Source organism: Thalia democratica, chromosome 2 (assembly GCF_965202585.1).
Source record: "Thalia democratica chromosome 2, ktThaDemo2.hap1.1, whole genome shotgun sequence".
NCBI lineage: Eukaryota > Metazoa > Chordata > Thaliacea > Salpida > Salpidae > Thalia > Thalia democratica.
The window spans coordinates 71,932,581-71,944,498 of NC_139166.1; the positions used below are offsets into that span (position 1 = coordinate 71,932,581).

The 11,918-nt window shown below is 24.2% G+C and overlaps 2 non-coding genes across 2 annotated transcripts; one reads left to right on the forward strand and one right to left on the reverse strand.

Annotated features, from left to right (window-relative positions):
- Window positions 1–1,454: 1,454 nt before the first annotated feature.
- Window positions 1,455–1,526, forward strand: Trnae-cuc (transfer RNA glutamic acid (anticodon CUC)). Its single transcript has one exon. It is a non-coding gene; the product is annotated as a tRNA-Glu (tRNA).
- Window positions 1,527–2,119: 593 nt separating this feature from the next.
- LOC145830300 (small nucleolar RNA U3) lies at window positions 2,120–2,316 on the reverse strand. The gene has a single exon (XR_014369637.1). It is a non-coding gene; the product is annotated as a small nucleolar RNA U3 (small nucleolar RNA).
- Window positions 2,317–11,918: the final 9,602 nt, after the last annotated feature.

Here is an 11,918-nt window from a genome sequence, read left to right on the forward strand (position 1 = left end):
ACTGCAATAAGTGTATTAACTATTAATAAAATATATGGTTTAAAATAAAAATAATAAAATTTTTGTTAAATGTTTTTAAATTTTTTTAATTCTAAAACTTATTTTTTAAATAAAAACAAATGCTAGTATACCTTAACTTATTATATTCACAAAACAAATCATTTCTAAAAACTAAAGATTAATTTTTTATAAATGATTTTGTATACAAATATTGCTAATAAAATATTATTTAATAACAGTAAAAAACTATTAACTTTTAATTCTGTAATTTTTTTAATTTTATTTAAAATATCGACTTAATAATAATAAGTTGACATGTAAATCGAACCATGTATATTAATAGTTTTTGAAAATAAAAATAAAAATATTTAACAAAAAATCGTTAGTTTTATATAGTTTTTTATAATATTACAAAACATTAAAAATTTATTTACAATTTTTTTGTATTATAGTTACAAAAACTTATTCAATTTCTTAAAATAAATTTTTAGTTTTTATTACTGAGTATAAAAACTTATAAAAGTTAAAACAAAATCAGTCTTTATATATACATAATTCAATAATCTATTTCTTTACACAAAACATATTTATTAAACTGCAAATACGTGTTTGTTTTGAAACTTGATGAAGTAAGCATACACAAAAAATGTTTAAAACTTAAATCGTACTTTTTGTTTTCATTTTTAATTTAGAAAAAAAAATAGTTAATATAACTAAAACTATCTTGGTATTTAATTAGATTCATTTTAAATATATAACTTTAAAGTAAAAGAACGAAAAACTTTAACTTTAAAACTAGCATGTCTAATGCTTATTTTAGATCATTTTGTTTTTCTAAAATTAAACAGCTTACAAACAATAGCTTTAAGTTTTGGTTTTAATCAACATTAATAACTTTTAACTTAAAATTTATAAAAGTTAAAAACTACCGTTACTGAAGAAATTTTTCAAAAAAAAAAACAAAGATTTTAAACAAATGAAAAAGTTAAAATAAAGTAAAAATTTAAAACAAACTAAGTTTTAATAACATTAAATATAATTTAATCAAAAAATATACTTGAAAAATGAATTTGTTGCGTAAAAACTATTTTACTATAATTAAAAAAATATGTTCATAAATAAAAATAGTTTTAGTAGATTACTTATCAGGAACAAAACGAGAATAATTTAAATAAACTTAAGAAAAATTTTATGATTTTAACAAAAATTAATCACAAATAATAAGGTTTAAAATTGAAATAAAAAAGTATTTAAATGGAATGTATGTAAAACTACTTTTCAAACTTTTTTCAAACTTTTGCATAATATGATTTTATATATATACCCATGTTAAAGCTATTCATTTATATAAAATGTAAAGTTTTTAAGAAAATTTTAAGATATGCGCTTGCTAAACCGCACCACACTGCTACGCATACAACTTTATATACCTACTATTTAGCATTCAGTCGTTCTCCCAGGTGGTCTAGTGGTTAGGATTCGTGGCTCTCACCCACGCGGCCCGGGTTCGATTCCCGGTCTGGGAACATTTTTGTTTGTTTATGTCTCATAAAACGTTTACAGTTTTTGTTAAAGCTTTATTATAAAATTTTTAAATTTTGTAATTTTTTAAATAAAGTATTTAATCAAGAACTAAAACACTATATGCCCTCATTTTGAATCTTATTGTTATTAAACCTACCTCAATTATAATGTAACTTTTGTTGTTTAGCTGTTTTTGTTGAGCTCACATAATTTAATTAAATAAATGTTGTTGTACATATTTGTAATTTTTGTACTTTATAAAAATTATTTTATTAAGATATATATTATCAAATTACTAATTACCAACGACACTTCATTACTTTACTGCTTAAAATTTTTAAGTCTGTCGTTATTTTGAACACTTTTCATTAAAAGAGACTTTATTTTTATTAATCTCTATATTCATTTGTACCTGACGGTCTGATTTAGCAGTGATATATTTGAAACGAATACTTTGCTGAACATAAATATCAAGTTTAGTAACTTTTTTTTGTTTTAGATAATGTAATACTGATGCAAAACAGTCAAATATTATAAAATTTACGTAAGTTTGAAAACATTTGTGCTAGAAAAAGCCCTCAGGGTTTGTTGTTTTATCACTCAGAAAGAGAGATTCCCCTCCGCTGTTGCCTTGACAGCAGCGAAACAGTCATTACGACGTTCAGCAAGCTGAAGTCATTTTCCTGCTCAGAGAACCTCTCCACAATTCATCATCGTGAGAGGTTGACCGTCATTGTTAAATAACGTTCGTGAGACACACACTTTAGAAATGATCCCTAAAAGTATGATCTTGAATTTACTACATTCAGCGTTTGATTATGCATGAAGTGAGAAAGCTACTGGTTGTGGGTCACAATATGATGTCACAATGCAATAAACCGTTATTATGACGTAAAAAAGAGAATTGAGCTGTGTATTGAGCAAATGCTTATCTTAATCTTACTTTCTTACGGTTCTTTAGTTTTGTTTTTAGCCAGTGGAGTCGCATGGTCCTTTTGTCAGGGGTTGCTACATATTGACATTGTCAAGTTTAAAAAATACCCTAATTTGAAACTTTATATAAAGGTATAAAAGTATTGTGAAAAGATAGACTAGTTTTAAAAAAAAAAACTTTAATAAGTTTGTTTAAATAGATTTTAAATCAAAATAAAATAAATATATTAAAAGTAAAGTTTTATTTCTGTATATATCATCACTTTTTCTTAACAACTAAAGTTTTTTTAGTATAAAACCATAATAGAACTGTTTTTACGCAAAAATGCATTTGCTTACTTAAAATTTACATATAACTAACTAGTAATAAAAAACAGTTTTTTTTATTGAAAATAAGCTTTGTGCAAATAGTTTGATAAAAAATAACGAGGTTATTAAAATCAAACTAAAAAAATACTTATCTGAAACATCTAAAACTATTTATATGAATAATAAAATACAAGGTATCTAATTTCAAACTTAATATAAAAAATTTTAAACAACCTTCTTGTAAAATATCAGAAAACTGAAAAAAATATACTAAAAATTTAAAGTTTTTATAAAATACTTAAATATTTTCAATAACTTATAAAAAACTAAAATAGCAAAGTTTAGTCAGGCGTAGCTTTCACTATAGATAATTAAGAAAATGAAGCAACATTTGTTAAAAGTGTCTTTGTTTGCACAATTAATAACTAATAGTTGTAAAATAAGCTTTAAAAATTTATATCTAGTATCAAGAAATAGACATGTAAAACAACTAACTTTTACTACAAACAAAATTGAAGTCAAGTCAGAAGTAGTTTTAATATAAAAATTAACAAATAAAGCAAAATATATGTAACACTTCACAATTTGTAAACTAACAAAAAAATTGTAAAATTACATATAAGCATTAGCATCTAATTGTTGAAGTACTAACTATAAGCATATAATATATCTGAAAAGAAATAAAAATTAATGTTTAGTGTGAATTAGCATTTAATACATAGAATTTAAAATAAAGTAACATATTTTTAGTAGTTCTTTGTTTGGAAACTATCAAAATTGAAAGTTATTACCTATAAACCTTTATACTTAACAACAACAAATATTAATCAAAAACCTTAAACAAAAAAATCTTAGTTGTGTTCTGTTTTTTAACGACAATAAAAAAAATATTTTTCACTTTTATAGGTTAAGTGCATCCTTCCTTCTTTTTTCTTAATAAAGGTTCCATTACCTTCGAATTAAAACTTTCAGAATCACTAATTATATCTCAACCAATTGATAACACACTTCAAGTGTAAAGTCTTGACTGACGCATAGTGTTTCTCAGATAAGGTTTCATTAGATTTAAAACAATTCATATTTAAACAAAACTGATTACAGATTACAAAGGTCTTTTTTAATATTTAAGTATTTTAATGCTTTTTACTGGGCTTATAAGAAATTAACTGTAAATAAATAAAATATTTTTTGAGTCCTGTATATTACTATGAACGCAGCCCAAAAGTGCGTGCAAAGAAGTTCCAGACTAAGTTACATTTCGAATACAATGTTTTTGGCTCATAAGTGCGTACTCAAAAAAAAACTTTATAAAATCATGGGGGGCAATATTTTTCAAATTTCTTAAAAGGGGGCGATTTAGTAAATGAGTTTGGGAAACCCTGGTTTAAATCCATTATTAATGTTATAAACCATTCAATACTACTACAATATAATAGTCTTAGTATGTTACGATATAACTAGAGCGAAAAAGAGCATCTTTTTCTAGTAAATTTGGTATTTAGTAGCTACAAACGGCTGTCGACTCCTGAGCTAAAATATACATTAGTTCACAAGCAGTTTATATTTTTCAGTTTTAAGAAGTAAAACTTGAAAACATTTTGTTTTAAAGTATAGTTCCAAACACAAGTCAGTTTCGTTATAAAATTTAAGCTTTAACCTCCTGAAACTTTATTATTAAGTACGATATGAAAATTATACAATATTAACAATTTTAGAAACTTTTAAGTAAAAAAAAATACTATTTATATAAACCAAACATAATTTATGCTGATTAAAAAAATAAATTCATCTTTTTTCAATATTTTGAAAAAAATTTATCGATCAAAAACTAAATTTTCAAACATAAGTTTCTTTCAAAGCTATAGAATAGTTACACGAAAATATAAAAATATTTTTATTATAAAATAAAACAATCATGGTTTAACTTTAAATTTTTAGTTAATACCGCTCTTATACAAGCTAAACAATTCTAAACCATAAATTTTAGGATAATTTTTTTTAAAAGTTATTATTTTCACGCAATTTGAACAAATTTGCAGTGCTTCAAATTATTAAAGTAACAATTTCCATTTGATTAAAAGTATTTCGAACGAACAAAAAGTGACATTATTTTTATCAAAAAATACAAATCATAATCACTAGTTTTAAAAAATCATAACTTTTCAAGCCAAGTATTGACAGCTTGTATAATTTAGAACAGACAACTGAAAAAGTTAAACAAACAGTATTTATATGGTAAAAATTGTGGTTCTTTAAGTAACAGTTTGTAAAATACGTATCGTGGTTTACTTCAAGTAAATAAAACATCCAATTTACAACACAAAAAGTAAAAAAAAAACTTCTCATAAATAAGCTAGTTTTTTATTAATTAAATTAGAAAAGGATCAAATTAATTTAATATTTTTTGATAAATTAACGATAATTTAATTAAGTTTCATTATTTGATAATCTTCTAAACATTTTATAAGTCTTTCCGACTTCTTCTAAAACTTAAAAGCAAAATACCAAGATAATCGAAATGAAAACTTATAGTGTTAGATATATAATGTTTAAATCTTATCACTTTATGTTTTTTAAAAGTATAAGAAAGCAAAATAGCTTATAAAGTAAACTTTTACAATATATATCAACCAAAAATAGGGCCTTTGTAATGGTAACAAAACCAAAAAATTTAGTTTTAAAAATGCATAAACTAAAAAATACCAAAAAAATACACTAGAAAATTTTGTTATAAATAAAAATTCCATCTAGCTAATTGATTTTTAATTAACAAAACAACTAGAAATTTTTCGATACAATGTTAAATATATCGTACCCAAACAAAAATCCCATAGGAAACACACAAACAAGCATAAAACGACCAAAAAATCCCTTGTAAAAAAATTTAATACGAAAATACTTTTTGTTTAATCAACACCAAGCGACGTTTAATTAACAATCAGCCGACTAATTGAGTCTGGGAATTTGTTTGTTTGCAAATTCAAAGTCGTGGTCATTTGAAGAATAGAAACTTGTATTTAATTTTAATTCTATTGAAATTGCCTTTGATAGGATTCTTTTTATTTGTTAAGCTTTTGTTGTCCTTTTAATCGCCTTTTGTGACGGAATAATGCCGCTTACGAGAAAGGAGTCACGAGCGAATGCGATGACTCTATTGTGACGTAATAGTAAGTACTGCTGATCGTCACAATTAGGTGGGAATTCGAATGCAAGCGTTTTGAAGTTTTTCTGAGTCAAGTCATTTAATTTATTAGTTGGCAAAAAATCGACATTGTTTAAAGTTATTTAGTTGCTTAAATTTTGCAAGTTTGGCTTTTAGTTGTTCATCAAAAGTTTATTTAAACAGTTACTATTTTTTGAATAGTTAAAAGTTCCAAAAAGCGCTTTTCTTTTGTTTCAAACACTCGATTAGTATCAAAAAGCTAGAACAAGAGTAAAACGTATAGCTTTTGTTTTTAGACACACTTTTATTGAATCACAAACTAACAAATGAGTTACTGGTACTTTCTTTTGTTTGAGCTAAATATATATTTTCAAATGCTTTTCTGATTGACAGAAATAGAATCATATTAAAAGCATGTTTTGTGTAGCAAAATGTTTATAAAACACTTGACTTATTTGCTCTAAAAAATCTACAAGTAAGTCCCATATTTAGACAACAAACTTAAAAAATCTTACAGCCATACATGAGTTCAGTTTTTAGTTTTAAAATGTATATTAGAAGGAGTTATTTTTTTCAAAAAAGGCTTTTAAAGCATACTTTTGGAAAAACTAAGCTACCAGATTTTAAATTTTTTTATTAGGAATTAGTACTTATGTTAAAAACTGTTTTTATTTATCATTAAAACCATTTTTAAAACTACCAAGATAGAAATAAAATTGTTTACGCATTGAAAGTTATCTTAACATATGAAATTTTTGAAGTATTAAAAGTATAACTAGATTAGTTTAACTTATTAAGTACAAAACAGCTTATGCATAAAGTTTTTTTTTTATAAAAAATGTTAACTTTTTTTAAGCAGCTTGTAAGCTTTGTAAGTTTTAATAGTTTTAATTTATATGTGTTACCCTTTTAGTTAGTATATTAAAAGAAAAAATACTTTTTAGCTTTGAAAACTTTTACAAAGAGATTAATTTAGTTTTCAACTTAGTAATATTAATATACGTTATACAAAGCTTTTTTTTTAAAAAAATTAAAAGTTTACATGAAGCCGTTTCTTCTTTCAGAACAATTCCTGAATAATTTATATCAATAATATATTAGAAATGTGTCGATTAGTTTTAAATATGTGTGTAAATATTTGGAAATTTTATTACCTGAAGTTGCTAACACTAATAGAAATTATTTTGATGCGATAATAACAAGCTGGTACCGATATTTCATTTTAGTGCTCAATACGCCACTACGTGGTTATTGTTAGTATAAAATCGTGAGACTCAGATTAAATTGATATTTATACGAAAGCAGTGTTACAATATGAAGCATCTGAAGTCATTAGTTTTTGTTGTACTTGTTCTTATGGGAACACTAGGTTAGTTATTAGCTTAAATTTATTAACAGAATTATTTTTATAGTATTAATCTAGATTGAAGCTTTAAAAAACTTCCAAAAAAAGTAGTTTTGATATTTTTTGTAACTAGTTTTAGAAAAACATTAGATAAAGGAAGTTCTAAAGATACCGAAAAAAATACTACTAAAAACGTTCCTTTTAGCTTCAATACAACAAAAGAGCAGAAATTGTTTCAAAATTTTATAAAACCAAAATTTTTTATTCAATGTTTATAAAAAGAAGTTAAGTATAGTAAAATAAATTAAAGAAAACACTAAAAACTTTATTAACATTAAAAAAAAATTAATGATAAAATATTAAAACAGCTAGAGGGCTACAGTGTAACAAACGCATATGGAATCGCAACAAGGTCGTTGCTGATTGGCTGACAGATTACACGATGGTCAGAATGGGAAGGAAAACTTACAAGGGGTTATCACCTAGACCGAAACTATACGACTACATTGTAAGCACGGTTTTCGTTGTTAAGATGAGTGATTAGTACTTTATTAATAATTTTAGATATTGTAAAAGGAAGCTAATAAATTAGATAAAGGTTTTAACAATAACTAAAGACACTTTTAAAGTTAAACTCATTTTAAGTATACTGATTATTGAAAGTTTTGTATTGTATCTTTGCCAAGTTCTTTGTTTTACTTCTAGTTTTCAAGTTTTAAAAGTTTATAAATAAAGATGTACGTGGAATCTTTTAAAAAAGTGTTAAGACTATAATGTAATTTACAACTACAGTTTAAAAAATTTATTTAAATTTTCTCTAAGATTAAAGAGCTTAATTATAAACTAATAATCATAACCATTTTAATTGAATTTCTTTATTAAACCTTTTAATGTTAATTTTATTTATTTTCAAACTTAAAAGCTTTAATTATTCAGTTTGTATAGTGTACTTAACTTATAATATTCAGTATGTAGAGTTTCTGTTTATAAAACAATTTTAATATTTTAAATATAAATGTAACTTGCTGGTTTAGTTTACTTTGAACATTTTTAAATTCACTAAAATTTACAAAATAACTAGTTATACTTGTTACTCAGAGCTTCAGATGTTCAAGATTGTGCACATTGGTCAACTTAAGAATTAGAAAAATAGCGTGTAACTTTATCAGCTATAGAGGTTAGAACTTTTAAAATAGAAATTATTTGTTTACACTCGAACTTCTACTTATGCTGTATTTGTTCGAAAATTTATTAAAACCGTATCAAATAAATAGTCTACACAATGTGTACTAATATTGTAATTTTTGAATTAGTTTTGTAATCAATTTTCATATACAAGTGTACAGCATGAATAGAACAAATAATCTTTGTACAAAGCAAATAAATTTAGTAAGGTTTTGTAAACAAGTTTTACAAAAAGTTTAATTAACTTTACACTAAAATTTAAGTTAAAATCAGACGAGTGCTGTAATTAATTGTTACCGACATAAAATAAATTTTAGAATTGTTAAACAGATTTTATAGCTAAAAAAATATTTTTGGACTATTCTTCTAAACTTTTTTTTTTTGATAATTTAACTTTTAAATTTTTTTTGTTTACTAAGAAAACAATTACAGAAGAATGTTGCTACTGCAGCCAAAAAGGACAAATTTGTGGGAAGAAACAAAAATTTTACAGTGTAAACGGGATGTTTACTTGAACAAAAAAGATAATTTGGATTGCTAAAATTGGTTAAAAATTTTAATGTTGTGCAGGAACACTCTTTAGAGCCCGATTATTTTGCTAGTAATTGATTGATTTTAAACAATAATTTTAAATAAAGATAGACATATATTATGTTATTTTTTATACATAAAAAATATTAGATCGTTTACTATATTTTATTTTGATGAATATGTTTTAATCTTTTATTGCTAAGATAGTTGTAAATACTCTTTGTCAAGATTTTTTTAGATGTCAATTTATTTTGTTAACAACTGATTTTGGGTTCTTTCTAGTGATAGTGACCACATGGTTCGATTGTTGTTGTGATTTTTTGTTGTAGCGCTGGTAAACATTTTGCTTGGAGATTTGAACTTCATGGGTTATTTAAACTTTGTTTTTATTGTTAAGATTTTATTCTTAGTACTTCTGAATGACGTGCGAGCAAGTTCTTTTTTAATTTGTTTAATGAAAAGTTTTTGTTTCGGTAAATAAAAAGTTAAGTTTTAATGGGGCAGGTAAAATTACACATGATGTAATAGGCTCGCATTTGTCCCAAAAACGCTTATCGTTGCAAAGGATAGAGTTTGAGACTGATATTTTTTATCACTTAAAAAAATATTGTTCTTTACTTTAAAAACCAAACCAAAATAAAGTGTAGTTCTTTATTTTATTCATACAAAAACTCTTTTTTAAATGCATAGTTCTATCTGTTGTTTCTAAAGTTTTGTTTTTACGTAGTGTTTGATTTATAAAAGTTATGCATGTATAAAGTAAGTTTTTTCATATCTGTATCTAGTTATGTTCTGTATGTTTGTAAGAAAATCAATTTTACATTTACGTTTTATTTATGGTATTTGTTGTTTTCAATTTTATTTGATTACTAGATTACTGATTATTAGAAAACTGTAAAAAGAAACAACTTAAAATGAAAGTTTTTCATGCTTATTTTACATTTTGTACTTTTTATTCGTCGATAGTTTTCGTGCTGCTTAGAATAGATAAACTCTTGTAAATCTTTTTATGAAAAGTAACTTATTATAATTATAAAAAAAACTTTTAAAAAAATGTTGTTTTAAGTTATAATGTAAAAGTTTACATAAAGTTTTCGAGTGCTTAATAAATTACATTTTCATCTTTGATTTTAAAAAAATGTTGTTTTAAGTTATAATGTAAAAGTTTACATAAAGTTTTCGAGTGCTTAATAAATTACATTTTCATCTTTGATTTTAAAATTACCAACAATTTTTTGACTTATTTTGCAGGTTTATACTTTGAACTTTTAAATACTTTTAGGTTACTGCAAGCTATAATGGTTAAGAATAAGACTTTAAAACATATATTTTTTTTCTTATAACCAGTTCATTGATAAGTAACACGAATAATATTAACAGTAGCTGCGTTTTTAAAAAGTTTAGCAAATTTGTTTTTGTTTGTAAGTTAGTTTATATAAAACGGGGTATTATTCAAAAGGCTCCTTCAAGGAAATTAAAAAAAGCTATGGCCCCCTCCCACAAGGATTTTCAAAAAAACAACCATTAAAAACGCTTAAAACATTTTTTCACAATCAACTCCAAAATATCTAGTTTAAGTTCCAAATTATGGCCTTCAAGCTCCCCCTTTACAACTTATGGCCCCTAAATTTCCTGATTTTTTTTCCATACTAATATAAGTTTTAAAGTTATCATTAAAAACGTCTTAGATTTTTTATGCTCTTCAACATCAACTCCATAATAATTTTTTCATAATTTCTAAAATTTTTTTTTTGTTTTACCTCATTGATTTTTTCATTATATCTAATATCATCAACTTTAGAATATATATTTCAAGTTTTAAAATATGTCCTCACGGCCCCTTTGCTGCTTGTAGCCCACAAGGAAGCCGATTGGTTAACTTTGGGAAACCCTGACATGAAAGGATTCTACAGGTTACAAATATTTAAGCAACTAAAGATAGTTTATTAAGTTTTTAGTATAAAAAAAATGCTTCGTACAGTTACATTTTCGTAAGCGACTTGCCAAATTCAAAATACAAATGTATATTATGTTTTGACAAACTTCAGAAAAACTAGTTAAAATTTTCAAAATAGTTGATGCTATATTGTTTTTACGGTAACCTCTCGGATCTTTACGCACTCGTGACGTTACGTACTCTCGTTTAGTTACGCATTTCAGAATTCTATAAAATTCAGAAAATAAAAATTTTAATATTGCACAAATTAGGTTTAATGTATACTTTTAAATTAAAATATGTTTTTTAATGCTAACACACCTCTCTATATCTTAAGACTTTGTAAATTTATGTTCCTTGACTAATTGATAAACATTTAGTTATACCTCAGTATATCAGAAATTTTGTAAACAATAAGAGATTAAATCAAAATTCTGAAATAAACATGACTGTGTTTAATAATGAAAGTATAATGAAATAATGAAAGTTTAAAACACCAAGAAATAATACTGCAGTCTTGCATTATATATTAATAAACACCATTTTATAATTGTAAAGAAATGCTTAATTATAAATTGAATTTGCTAAGTAGAATAGAATATAAATAAAGATAATTTCTACTTATTATTAAAATAGTAAAATTATTTCTACTCGTATTAACATTTTATAGAAATTCAAATCCTTTTTTTTAATATATGTATAGTTTTATCTGTTGTTTTCATATTTATAAATAAAGTAAACAAATTGTTAAAAGTGGGAAAGTGCCCAGTCTGCTTTTAACTAGAAGCAATATTAAAAAACAGCCATTTTAGTGAGTATATTTGGTACCTCTCGTTTCTTTACGATCTCTCATATCTTTACGCACTTTTTCTGTGGACACAATGTGCGTAAATAAGCGAGAGGTTACTGTATTAGAATTTTTCAAAATTACATACAATTTGATAATACTGACCTAGTTCAAGTAACAGTTATGTAGATAAATAAAAAGCAAT